General features: G+C 46.9%; 1 protein-coding gene across 1 annotated transcript in view; it reads left to right on the top strand.

Annotated features, from left to right (window-relative positions):
• Positions 1–14334, top strand: part of B3GNTL1 (UDP-GlcNAc:betaGal beta-1,3-N-acetylglucosaminyltransferase-like 1) — a 95713-nt gene that overhangs the window by 53016 nt on the left and 28363 nt on the right. The gene's annotated exons all lie outside the window — the stretch shown is intronic.

The following is a 14334-nucleotide window of genomic DNA, read 5'->3' as shown; positions in this document are numbered from 1 at the left end:
TGTTTTTCTTTTGATGTTTCTTAATAAAAATAAATGAATGTTCTTTTATCAGTTGCATAGCTGCATCCCCTTAGAATAATTTTTAAATAACTTTATTGTGTTTGTAAACGTTATGCTTGACTGTTCCATAAAGAAATTCAAACAATAGGCCAGGCGCGGTGGCTCACACCTGTAATCCTAGCACTCTGGGAGGCTGAGGCGGGCGGATTGTTTGAGCTCAGGAGTTCGAGACCAGCCTAAGCAAGAGCGAGACCCCACCTCTACTAAAATTAGAAAGAAATTAATTGGACAACTAAAAATATATAGAAATAAAATTAGCCAGGCATGGTGGCGCGTGCCTGTAGTCCCAGCTACTCGGGAGGCTGAGGCAGAAGGATCACTTGAGCCCAGGAGTTTGAGGTTGCTGTGAGCTAGGCTGACGCCACAGCACTCACTCTAGCCCGGGCAAAAGAGTGAGACTCTTTGTCAAAAAAAAAAAAAAGAAATTCAAGCAATATAAAAAATGACGAAGAAAAAGGTGTGTTGCTCAAAACTCAGCACTGGGTCCTTCCAGTCCTTTCTCTGTGTGCAGATCACCTGAGCCCATCACCGTAGACTGGTCTGCGTTGGAGTCTGGCACCGGGAAGGACACGTACGCCGGCTGTGAAGATGCCAACGTCCTCCACCCTGGAACCTCCCCCCCCTTCTCTGTTTCCTTATAGGAGGTCCATGCAGTGCGATTGTTCATTCATCTCTTTAAATCTGTAGGTTCCCTCGTCATCTTTTTCTTTTTCCTTGAAACACTTCGTTGAAGATGTTGGGTGATTTGGCCACGAATGCTTTCGACAGGGAGACTTTTGCTGATGGCATCTCCCTGATCTTGTTTAACAAATCACTCTGTCCCTAAATCTCCTATAAATTCATCCTTAGATCCAGAGACTTTGTGGGATTTCTAGTTACGTGTTCATTTGTCATGTGTTTGAAGAGCTTTATTGACGTGTAACTGACATATGATGAGTATCACCTATTTCAGATGCAGGATTTGATGGGTTTTGACGCGTGTGTACTCGTGAACCGCCCACCACCATCAGGATAATGAACATACTCGTGACCCAAGTTTCCCCTTCCCCCCGATGCCAAGCAACCACCGATCCACTTTCTCCCTTCCGAGGAATTTTATATACATGGGATCTTATGGAAGATACTTTTTGGTCTGGTTGCTTTTAGTCAACATAACTACCTTGGGATTCATCTGTGTTGTGTGTTCACAACAATCGTCCCTTTGTTTTTATTACTGAATAGCACAGTTGACTTTTGGACAACACCGGTTTGAACTGCATGTGTCCGTTTATATATATGTGGATTTTTTTTTCAATAAATATACTGGAAAATTGTTTTGGAGATTTATAATAATGTCAACGAACCCTCAAGAGGGGTCCCCTCTGTTGCTTGCCACACAGAATGCCAGTTACTGAGAGCAGGATTGTCAAGGAAGAAAGGAGATTTATTGCGGAGGGCGCCAACCAGGAGGTAGGAGGACTGCCTCAAACCCGCCCCCCCAAGTGGTGGGGTCAGGGGTTTTTCTGGAGGTGAAATGAATAATGTATGAAATGAGTGAGCATCATTGCGTGTTTGGGACAGAGTGCAGGGCACACAAGTGCACTGAGAAATCACGCTAGCACATACGTCGTGTGATGAGTCCCTCCCGGGGTGGAGCTTTCAGTAATATAACGAGCTGGGGCTCGTACTGGTCATTCTCGTGGTCTCGTGCACACGTGGGACGTGGGCAGCAGGTTGCTCAGCGCGTCCTTGGTCACAGTCTGTGGTGCAGTGTCCCTTCCTGAGTCTTCCAGCTGGTGAGCACCAGGTGGGGCGACGCCTTGTGCTCACCTTGTGGCCGCAAGAAGACTCTGCCATTTCTGGGGGGAAAAAACTCAAAAGGGAATGGACCAGTGAAACAGAAAATTACAAAGTTCTGCTCAGCAAACCTCACTGGCCTGGGAACTTGAAACATAAGAGAACTACAAAAAAGCGTTTTTATTCATGGAGCTGGTTACAACATTTTGAAAAAAACTCGCAAACCGAGTAGCCCAAAAATATTTAAAATTAAGAAAAAGTTAGGTGTGTCGTGAATGCACAAAATATATGTAGATACTAGTCTGTTTTATCACTTACTGCCGTAAAATATATACACATCTGTCATGAAAAGTTAAAACTTACACACACGCAGACCGTACGTGGCACCGTTCTCGGTTGAGAGAAATGTAAACAAACACGAAGACGTAGTGTTGAGTCACAGCTGCATAAAACGAGCACACACCACACCACATGATCATTCCATAGCCGCCTCCTGCTGCCCCTGCAGTGAGCTCGAGTCTCATGTATTCACTTCAAAACTCAGCGTGACGTGACGCCAATCGTCTCCATGTACCGTCTCTAGTAAATAGACATCACAGTAAAAGGGATCTCTCAGTTCTCAGAGGGTTTTTGCCGTGCGCAGTGCGGTGCCGTAAACCGAGTAGCACTGTGGGACCCGCAGGAGGAGCCGGCAGTGATGCCGGAAGTGCTCCAGGGAAGCAGAGAAAAGTCCGTGGCATTAGAGGAACAGTCGCATTGCTCGGTGACGACCGTAGATCGAGTCGGCAGCCGTGGTTGCCACATCTCAGAGATTCATCTCGCAAACAGATGATGTAAACGTACAGTATCGATAAGTACAGTACCGTGCTGTAAACCTGTTTTCTCTTCCCTGTGACTTTTCTCTGGCGTGCTGTGTTGCAAGAATACGGCGTATGACGCATACAACATACAAAATATGTGCTAATTGACTATCGATGTTGTCGATAAGGCCTCCGGTCAACAGTAAGCTGTTAGTTAAGTTTTTAGGGAGTTAAAAGTTATACTCAGACCTTTAACTGCATGGGGGGTTGGCACGCCAGCCCCCGCGCTGTTCAGGGGTCAGCTGTGTTCTGTGGGATGGATGTTTAACCATTAGTTTGTCCATACTACTGTTGAGCATTTGGGTTGTTTCAGCTCTCAGCTATTACACATAAAGCTGCAGTGAACACTCGTGTGCAGGCCTTTGTACACACATGAGAACATGCGTAATGCACAGCCTGTTCTCTTGGGAAAACAGCAGCGAAAAGGACTGGTTCATATAGCAGCTATATTTTTAAATTTGTAAGAAAATGTTTAACTTTTTAAGTATTTTCCAAATTGGCTGTACCATTTTGCATTCTGGAGCAGTGTCTGGGAGTCCGGGTCCTCCGCATCCTTGACAAGACTGGACATGATCAGTCTTGTCCAGTTAATCTAATAGATATAAAGAGTATTTCCTGTGGTTTTAATTTGCATTTCTCCAACGACCAATAATGTTGAGCATCTTTTCACGGGCTTATTTGCCATCCATGTGTCTTCTTTGATACAGTGTCTGCTCAAATCCTTTGCCCATCATTTTGTTGAGTTGTTTGCATTCTTATTGTTGAATTTGGGAAACTATTTATATGTTTTGGACACAAGTCTTTTATCAGATATAGGCTTTGCGGATATTTTTTCTGAGTCTGTGGCTTGTCTTTCATTCTTTTAATAATGAAGTTTTAAATTTTGGTGGAACCACTTTATCAATTTTCCTTTTTTGGATTGTGCTTTTGGTGTTGTATTTAAGAAATCTTTGGTTAGTCAAGTTCACGAAGGTTTTCTCCTATTTTTTCTTCTAAAACTTGTATCGTTTTGGGTTTTACATGTAGGTCTACAATCTTTTTTTTTTTTTTTTTTTTAATTAGTCTTGGTATACGGTCTGGGTGGCTATCTTAATTAGCTCGGGCTGCCATAACAAAATGCGGTAGACTAGGTGGCTTAAACAACAGAAATATATTTTCTCACAGTTCTGGAAGCTGGAAAGTCCGAAATCAGGGTACGGCAGGGTTTGCTTTTTGGTGGGGCCTCTTCCTGGCTTGCCAGTGGCCCCGTCTTGCTGTCCTCGCGTGGTGGAGTTGGAGAGGGAGCAGGCTCTGGGCGTCTCTTCCGGTAAAGACACTAAGTCCACAGTACGGGCCCCACCCGCATGACCTCATCTAACCCTAATCACCTCCCAAAGGCCCCGTCTCCAGATACATCAAACAGGGGTTAGGGCTTCAGCTGGTCCCATCGTAATCCTGAGACACAGTGTAAACGCCATAATTCCAAATGTTGAAATCCCTAAAGATCAGAATCTCCAATGATCAAAATCTCTAAAGTCTAAAATCCCTAATATCTAATTGAATTCCCAAACTATAATAACATATTTGGAATTAGGTGTGGTCAAGGCTTCTAAAAGTGGATTTCAAGTTGTTACTGATAGAGTTCGTTTTTTCTATTGCATTTGGCAGAAAATTCAGATGAATAGATTGGCCACATGATACAGCAGTGACAAAATCTTCAGTTTAAAAATGCATCCTTTGTACTGGCATTCCTTCTAGCTGATGAAATCCCAGGAGCTTTTAATAAATTAAAGCTGCATTTGCCTGAAGAAGCCAGTGAAGTTACCGACCAGTTTGAAAATAGTTATGAGCATGGTAGAATAAGAAGGTACTCAGCGGTGTTGTTGTTTGATCATCAGGATGGGTTCCCTGAAATTTGTGGTCTGTATTTGAGTGCATGCATTGTGGGTTTGTTTGTTTTGTTTTGTTTTTTGAGAAGGAGTCTCACTCTGTCACCCTGGCTGGAGTGCAGTGGCATCATCATATCTCTCTGCAGCCTCCCGGGCTCAAATGATCCTCCTGCCTCAGCCTCCTGAGTGGCTGGGACTACAGGCGCCACCACACCCAGCTAATTTTTTCTATTTTTAGTAGAGATGGGATCTCGCTCTTGCTCAGGCTGGTCTCCAACTCCAGACCTTGAGTGATCCTTCTGCCTTGGCCTCCCAAAGTGCTGGGATTACAGGCATGAGCCCACATGCGTGACCCAGAACATACTTTTGTGTGCCCAAAGCAACATAGAAGCACAGCACAGAAGTTGGGAAAATTTAATAGGGGCATGCTTATGTCGGTGCAATTGACATGAGCTGTTTCTTTATGAATATGGCTCGTCTGTTCATAACCGTTATAACCGTGCGACTCGTTAGTGTACCTGAGTGCTTATGCTTGCAAATGTGCATGTCGTTATTGCCTATTTCATTGTGTAAAGTGGCCTGTGAAGTATTCTGTCCTGTGTTTATGTGTTTCTCCAATAAGCTCCCCTTTAAAAATGTAAATAGATGTCTTTTAAAGAATTTTTGAATTATTTTCTCCAGAATTATATTTTTGGGATTTTGATCTTTCAGGATTGTGATTTTGGAGATTTTAGACTTTAGGGATTTTGATCTTTTGAGATTTCGGCATTCGGGATATGGGCAGGAGAAATGAGCTCCACCAGGCGGGGGACATCAGTGGGCGGGAGAAGGGGAGCAGCCGCCTGCGCCCCAGTCCGGCGTGAGCTGCAGAAAGCAACAGGAAGACGCCCTCCCTGTGGGCTGGGCGGGGAGTGCTCCCGATACCTCGCACAGCCTGTGATCCTGCCGTATAACGAAATGCTTTTCTTTCAGACTCTGAAGTTTGAAAGTGTAATTTCGATCTGCAGTAAAACTGAAATCCTGGCATAATGATAATTAGCTTCTGAAATCACTGTTGCTTATGATTCAGGCATCAGCTACTCCATTAACTGAATTCAAAACGACGTGGGTTGGTTGGTAGCCGCAGGGGCCGGTCGATCGATTTTGCTTCTGCCTTCAAATTGGCTTCACTTTAAGTTCTATTCATAACCTGCTGTTTCACACTCACAAAAAGAGGGAAAAAGAAAAAGCCTTTTTTCCATTTAGATTTACTTTTCCACATTTTGAGAAGATGAATATTCCGCCTTTTATAGGTGCATGTGGTTAAAGCAGGGAGCTAATTTGTTTTGCAGCTGCCCCTGGAGTGATCTCCTCACTTCCCGACAGGGCAGGATTCGCCGCCGGCAGGCAGGAGGTGCCGCCAGATGTTGACAAAGGAGGTGCCGCCAGATGTTGACAGTGACCGAGGTCAAGCTGCTGGCCGCGCAGCTATTTACTGTCTGTGTCCGAGGCAGCAGCCCAGCTCACAGACACAGAGCCACCTCTGTGAGAGTCGGGTTGGCTTCCTAGCTGGGAAGAGGAGGCACCCCCCACGTTAGAGGGGTGTGTCCCAGTGTCAGGTTTCTGAGCAGCAGCAGGAAACACAGGAAGGCATGTTAATTTAGCTATAATCAAATAAGGGCACGTTCAAGAAACTTCAGTTAGATATACTTAAAAATGTACGTTATTTTGTAAAAATCTAATTACTATATACTATATACTTTGTGTATATGTATGTGTATATGTGTGTGTATATATATATATATATACACACAAAAAATGAAAACCATTTGTTAATTTTAAAGTTAACTAACCTTTTAATGATTTTGTTGTGTCTGCTTTTTGTTGGAAGGCATTTGAATGCTTAGTTGCAACCTGGAGGTCCGCAGTTTCAGTTGATCCTCTAGATGGGTATCAGTCATTTGTGACCTTAAAGGTGTCTTGATTTGGTCAGGTAGGAGAATGTAGATTCGCAGCAATACGTGGTCGAAAAGCAAGAAAGCATTTTTTGGACATGTTGCTCAAGGCATGGATATTCTACTGCATTTTTCCTTATTTCAGTTGGATCTTTCTTAGCATCAATAATGACTTTAAAATGTCATCTACTGAGAGCTCAATCAATTCCGTCTGAAGTTCTTTAGGTGCCTTGGTGATATCAGCTAGGTGAGGCTGAAAAGCTAATTTGAGTGTGATGTCGTGATGCTCAAAGTCAGCGAACCGTTCATTGTATTCTCCAATTAATAGGTATTAACAGCTGCGTATTCTTCACATGATTCGCATGTATCATCCTGCTCATCCGTGACCTTTGCTAACTGGGGAAAATGTTAATCTGAAATTTCCTTTTGAAGAAGTGTTTTGAAAAAGGCAGCTTTTTTCAAAATGCTTGGATTTTTTGCCACGTATCATATATAGACTTAGTTTTTAACTTGCAAAGAAATATTCAAGTTGTTTTTATTTGACATGATATCACACAGAAATGCTGCAATCCTATACAAATCTTCCTCCAATAATTCACATTGCTGATTCTGTTCTTCACAAAATTTAACTATCTGGTCTCTCAGAAATACGGTTTTGGCCAATACCTGTCCCTGATAGCCAATGCACCTTAGAATGATAGGGCAAATACACACTGAACACCTCATCGTTCAGCTTCAGCATGGTACAGAACTGACGATGCCATGTTGCATTTGCATGAATGTAGTTAACAATACTTATAACTTGTTGCAAAGTGTCACTTAAAATAGTAGCTTTAGCACAGAGATTTTGCTGATGCAAGATACAATGAAAAGAAATGAGAGCATCTGGATCTGTTAATAATTTTTTTATCTGTGCAATAAACCCTTCATGGTTTCCTGTCATGGAAGGTGCACCGTCTGTACATACACTCTCTAAATTTACCAAATTCAGTCCAACTGCATGACATTTATCTTGAAAGTTGTTGAAGATATCTATTCCCCAAGTTCTGTTTGCAAGAGTGCCCAAAGCGAGTGACTCTTTGTAGCAAAGAAAATTTTCTGTTATGACCTGAATGAAGTATAAAACCTGTGCCAAGGCAGTAGTATCAGCTGATTCACCCAAAGTTATTGAATAATACGTACTTCCTTTTGAAGTGTTGCATGAAGTTGTTCTGTGAAGCTGAAGGCTAATTCATGCTGCTGATCAGTTCTGGTTCACCTTGAAAGAGGCAGTTGTCTGTACTTTGAAATGTTATTGGGGTCTAAGCATCCTACAATTTCAACAACGCATTCTTTCACAATTTTGGCATCACTGAGTGGCTTCCCTTTTTCCCCGAGTATATAGGCAACTTTATAAGTTGCTTCAGTGGCATTATTTCCAGGTCTTATTACTGCTTGAAAGAATTGTCTTTACTTTTGCTTTTCATCTTTTAATTTCTGCAGTGCGACCTTTCGCGCCTTTCCCTCTAATGTAAAATATTTGTAGTCTTTATGAGTGTTACAATGCTGATGAGCATTGAATTTCTTTAATGTCAATATTGCAGTATCACAAAGCAAGCAAATCATCTTATCTTTAGCAGAAACAAGATAATATTGCAATTCCCAATCCATCCTTCCTTCCTTCCTTCCTTCCTTCCTTCTCCTTCCTCTTTCTCTCTTTCTTTTCCTTCTTTCGACAGGATCTTGCTCTGTTGCCCAGGCTGAAGTGCAGCAGATGTTCACAACACCAATCGTACTGCACTGCAGCCTCAAAATCCTGGGTGATCCTCCTGCCTCGGCCTCCCAAGTAGCTCAGACTACAGGCATGTGCCGCTATGCCTGGCCCTTTTTGCCCATTGGATTATTTGTTTGCTTACTGTTGAGTTTTAGAGTTTCCTTTTGGAAATAAGTCCTTTGTTGCATATAAAATTAGCAAGTACAATTGACCCTTGAATAGTACAGATGTGAACTGTATGAATGCACTTATATGTGGATTTTTCAATAAGTATATTGGGAAAATTTTTGGAGATTGATGACAATTTGAAGAAACTTGGAGACCAGCTGCCACCCCTGAGACAGCAAGACCAAATCCCTCTTCTTCCTCCTCCTCCTCTGCCTCCTTAACATGAAGATGATGAGGATGAAGACTGCTATGATGACCCCCTTCCACTTAATGAGCAGTAAATATATTTTCTCTTCTTTATGACTTTCTTTTTTTTCTTTTAGAGACAAGATCTCACTCTGTCACCCAGATTGGAGTGCAGTGATGTGACCATAGCTTACTGCAGTCCTGAACTCCTGGGCTCAAATGATCCTCCCACCTCAGCCTCCTGACCAGCTGGGACTACAGGCACCACCACCACGCCTGGCTAACTTTTTTATTTTTTTGTAGAGATAGGGTCTTGCTGTGTTGTCCAGACTGGTCTCAAACTCTTGTCCTCAAGCAATCTGACTTTCTTAATAACATTTTTTTTCTCTAGCTTACTTTATTAAGAATCCAGTATATAAGACATATACAAAATATGTGTTAATGGACTGTTTATGTTATTGGTATAGCTTCTGGTCAGTAGTAGACTGTTAGTAGTGTTGAAAGAAACTGCGGCAACATTAAGATAAGTAGAGAGTTTATATGGGCCAGGTTTGAGGAGACACAGGTTCAGTGTCTGTCAGTCAGGCCATGAATATGTGCTTCGATCAGCAGCATCTACAAGGGGGTTTTCAAGGAAGAAGGAGCAGGTTTTATGTGGATTCCTCCGCATCCTGCTTTAGCTGCACACACAGGGCCGTGAGGTGCCTTCACTCTGATTCAGGTCCATACGTTGTCAGGCCCCCTGGAGGCTTGCTCTTGAACCTCAATTGTTGAGAAGTGTGGTGACCTGGTGGTCGGTCCCCGGTGTGACCCCGGGACACTCAGGAATGATGCGTCGTTGTCTTACCTCCCACACACTCCGGGCTCCTCCCTCCTCCACCTCTCGCCTGGCTCAAGGCTGAGAAAGCCAGTTCCAGCTCTAGCGGATTTGACGTGGCACAGTCCAGCACAATGAGATTCTGCAAGTAGAGGGAAGTAAATTAGCTAAGAATAAAACAGAAAACTTTCCTAGAACCCAAGAATGTGCGTGACCAGTTACAAGGGCCCACCTGGTGGTTCCCAGCACCAGAAATCAGGGAAGACTCAGCGAGGAGCGTTAACAGGACCTTGCGGGAGTCCAGGGTTAAAAAGCAGCGTCAGGCATGTTCGAGAGAGGAATGCAGAGGATCAGGAATCAGGATGGCTTTGAACGTCTCACTGCACAATCTGGGAGATACAGGGACCCTAGTTTAAAAATTCTCACAGAAATTAATTTGAGCCTAGAACTTTGTGCCTAACCAAAGTGTCAGTCGTGTGTGAAGATGGAAGAACTTTTTCTTATAAGGATTCAAAACATTTATCAGAAGTTTACTGGAGGACACTCTGTAGAACTAGGAAGCAAATTAAGAAGAGGGAAGACGTGAGGTGGAGTGAACAGGCTCCAGCCTGAGAGGAGCCACCCAGCCCGGGGCCTGGGGAGGCAAGACCAGGCCCGGGCTGTTTTTCTAGAAATGAAGGAAGTACTTTAAGTACAAAAATAACACGCTTGCTTTTTTAAAATTATGGAATTACTCGATTATGGAGCAAAGGAAAGCAGTTGACAGCTTCCCACGTCACAAAGGGCAACTCCAATGCAAGGACAGTTTACTCATTTGTTTGTTTGTTGTTATTTAGTCCTTAGAGACAGGCTCTTGCTATGTTGCCCAGGCTGGATTCGAACTCCTGGGCTCAGGCGATTCTCCTGCCACGGCCTCCTGAGTAGCTGGGGCTGCAGGCGCCGCCATGCCCGGCTCAAATGACAATATATTTAAATTGCTCTAAGTGGACTCTTTAACCAACCGGAAAAATGGAAACTCAGTCAGCTGACGCAGAGTGGGAATTTGGGCGCCTAACCTCTAGTGAGAGAGGGAGGTGGCAAGGCAGCAGGGGAACCAGAGGTTTGCATGTTTGCTCTGACATGCTGCGCAGGAAGCGCGAGCGCCAGGTAGAGGACAGAACACTGTGGAGGTTCCACTGCTGTGGACTCCTCGGACGCCACAGACCTCTCCCAGCGGAGACAGGCCAGGCCGGCTCTGCCGCACCCCGCTGGACGCCCAGGGAGCTTCCTCCTCTCAGGGTCACTGTCCCGCCTGCCTCCAGGGCTTGAAAACTGCCCTTTGTGTGTTTTGTCTGATTTTCTAGTTGTTCGAGGAGGGAGAGAGAGTCCAGCCCTGTCACCGTCGGGAAACAGCAGGCGCCGGCGGAGGCTTTGAGCTTCCCGCAGGTGCCCCGGGAGACCCCGTGAGATGGGCGTGGGACCCCCATCCCGTGCAGTTGTGGTTCCACACGCACAAAGCTCTGTAAAGAAAAAGGAGAAACTTTTGTTAATTGAAAAACTTTATCCAGAAGCGTGGAGGGCACTGAGGTGCGGTGGGCACCCGCCACGCACACGGCTCGCCCGGAGCCTCCTGGGGCAGCCCAGACCTCGCGGAATTTGTTCCTGTATACTTCGGTGCAGGAAAGAAGTTGCTTTTTAAGGAGCTCTGATGCTCAAACAATTTTAGAGCCATCGATGCAGAGACCACACACGCGAAGGTGGTGCCGCTGCCCCGTGTTCATGCGAGATGCCGACAGCACCCCTGGCGTGTGAGCTCCTGCCTCCTCTGTCAGCCTGTCTCTGTTTGCAGCGCCCGAGCCTCTAGTTCCAGTAGAGACCTGGCTCCTTTCTCAGTGCGTCAGCGTCTCCGTGGCTCACTTCTAGGTTTCCCACCGTGATGACCAGTTGCTCCTTCTGGGAGTGTAGGTGCTCTTAGCAGCGTGGCCTCCGCCCCACCTCCTGCCCTGCCTGCTGCAGCCCGGCTCCCTCCGCACGGGGGCCCTGGGTCCTGGAGTGCGGGCTCAGGCCCTCGTTCCTGGTGTTGCCCCAGCCCCGCCCCAGCCCGGTTCTGTGTCTGCTTCTCCAGGCGCCACCAGGAAACCAGTGCAGCCCCGGGTCCAATTCAGGATTAGAAGGGAAGGTGGCCCCTTCCCCCCAGCCTTGAGGTGGGTCTGGGGACGCTCTGTTGTGGGGTGTGGACATGCTGTTCAGACTGGGGGTCCCCCACAGGGAAGCAGGGGAATCATTCACAGTGGAGCCCCCTTTGCAAGTTCAGCAGGGCGGGAACAGGCAGGCCGCAGTCCCGTCTCACGCTGGTCCCGCCTGCGCCCTCGGGAGGCACCTGTCTGCCCCGCTCTCATCTGCTTTTTGGCTGCTTTGGGGCAGCTCTGGTCTGCGGGTGCCGAGCCACCTCAGGGCCTCAGGGCTCAGCCGAGCCGGGGCCTCCTCCCGCAGGGGCTCTGTGTGGTTCGCACGCTGCGTCCAGCATCAGCTCATCGGTGCTGCCCACCCTGGCCCCAGAGGCGCTGACCAGCGTCGGCACTGCATTCAGCAAGCCGCCGAAGCCTCTCTGTGCCGGGCGCTGGGCCCTGGTGAGGAGGAGGAGGAGTGGGAGTGTGAGTGGGATGTTCTGCCGCCAGAGAACAAACTGAACCTGGAACGGACCGAGATCAGAGGACGGAGGCTGAGGGGCGAGAGAACAGTGTGCCTGCGGGTCACAAAGTGCGATGGCCACACTGGGGCAGGAGCGCGGGGGAGGGAGGGCGCTGGCATCTGCTCCGTGGCCCTGGCTCCCCCCAGGAGGAAACGCCCCCAGCAGGGCCGGCAGATGTGGCAAGAAAGCTGCCTGTCCACGCCGGAGCGTCTCTTAGCGGCCACAGCACCACAGCTTTGGCCTCGAGTCGGCTTGGTTGCGAAATTCGGGGGCCTGAGCGCACACCCAGACGCTTTGGGGCTGGCCATCCTGCGATGCGCTGCTTTGCGATGCTCAGCGAAACTTCGTAAATGCGGCCTTTCGGCCAGTTTAGAAGACGGTGCGGTGCACTCAGTGGCCTTGGCTCTCCCTGTCTCCTCTCACCCACCTGTCTCCCTGACACTGGGAACCCCGTGCCAGGTATGCAGCCTGGCGTCTGCTCAGGCACAACGCGCTGCTTTGCAAAGCTTCTCGTCTCCTTTTGCGTGGAAACAGCGTCGCTCTCAGTGAGACCGTTAGAACTAACTTGCTTTATGTAAAACGATTACAATTTTACAAAATCAGTTATCTCAGTATTTCTTTTCATTAAAAGTCTGTCCTCTAGAGCCCAAGGATTTCTACCTAGTTCTAATAAATTAGCAATCATAAAATCAAAACCCCATGTATTTTGAAACAGATTAACCTCTACTGTTTCTCTTCATTTTTTCATTTAAAAGGGAATGTCATAAAACAATGTTGTGTCGATCCGTGTAAACTAGCAACTTTTGGCATGTTAGAGAAGTGGTTATTTACCAGCTGTCTCTAAAGCATGTGAATGAGAAAGGAAGCTCTATTAATATCTGTATCTTTATTAAATCCAGAAGCTGTAAGTTTTGAATTTCACATCAGATTTTATTCTTGTTGCTACGTGGGTGTGAAAACATCAGAATATTGTATTGGAAAATCTGTTATCTGCCTAAAGACAGTCTTCCAGCAAATCAGAATTTAGAAATAAGGGCAGTAAACCACAGGAATCTGGAAATGCATCGTGTCGAGTTTGCTCATTTTCTCTGAGAAGAAGCCACGTCCCTTCCGGGTAAGACACAGCTAACAAGGGCCATAAGTTTCATCACATACTTCAGTTTTGTTTGTCTGGCTCAAGGGCTTCTCTTCTCTAAATTAAACACTGAGCTCAAGCCTGAGATCCTCTTGTCCTTTTCTAAAGCACTGAGAGCACTTGAAGTATTCGTCTGATTTGATCGCGCCTCCACGGAGACCTCCGACGCTCTTCTTGAGAGCTAAGGTTGACTTTGTTCAGGACAGGTGTGGCCTGTGGCTTACGGAATTTGTTTTGCCGTATTTTATATCCTACCCAAGGCATTTGAATAGATTCCTAGCATTTACGAAAGTTCCGTGGAACTCACTTTGCAAGGTGTGCTTCCTGTCGGTGGCGAAACAGAGGCAAGGGCCCAGAAGCAAACGCCCAGGCCCCCAGAGCAGCGGGAGGGTCCAGCGAGGCCCGGCCGGCAGAGCCCTAAGAACCTGGATCACCTGAGCGTTCAGCTGGTGACGGATCAGAAGGGCAGTGCCGTCCTGGCAGTGAAGGAGGGAAAAACGTCAATCGGGACACGAGCAGCAATCGTGAGAAAGTACATGCACAGGTGCTCCCAGGAGGCCCTCCCTCCCCCAGGAGCAGTCTGACCAGCGCTCAGTCCTCTCACCTGTGCTGAGTCCTCCCTCTCTCCCGCGCTCATCCCTCCCTCTCACCCGCGCTCAGTCCTCCCTCTCACCTGTGTGTGCAGTTCACTCTCACCTGTGTGTCCTCCCACATTGCGGGTGGAGTCTGGCATCCTGGAGGTCCTGTCTTGCTGAAGGCAATGAGGGCCTGACGTTTTTTGTGTACGCTTAAAACATACATGTACATGACCATGTTTTTATGTGTCGCTTAACGACAGGGCCATGTCCTGAGAAATTTGGTTAGGTGATGTCATCTTTGTGCAAACAAGCTGGAGTTTACTCCCACAGACCTGGATGGCGTAGCCTGCTGCACACCTGGGCCGCATGGTCTAGCCTGTCACTCCTGGGTTGCAAACCTGGACGGGCCGTGACGGTGCTGAGAGCTGGGCAGCGGCGACTCGGTGGGTGACGTGTGTGTGCAAACGTGTCTGAAGTAGGAAAGGTGCAGCAGAAACATGCTATTGCAGATTGGCAGTGGCACACCCG

Source organism: Propithecus coquereli, unplaced genomic scaffold (assembly GCF_000956105.1).
Source record: "Propithecus coquereli isolate 6110/MARCELLA unplaced genomic scaffold, Pcoq_1.0 Scaffold501, whole genome shotgun sequence".
Classification (NCBI taxonomy): domain Eukaryota; kingdom Metazoa; phylum Chordata; class Mammalia; order Primates; family Indriidae; genus Propithecus; species Propithecus coquereli.
Note: the sequence above shows the minus strand (reverse complement) of the source record. Positions and strands in the feature narration are given on the sequence as shown.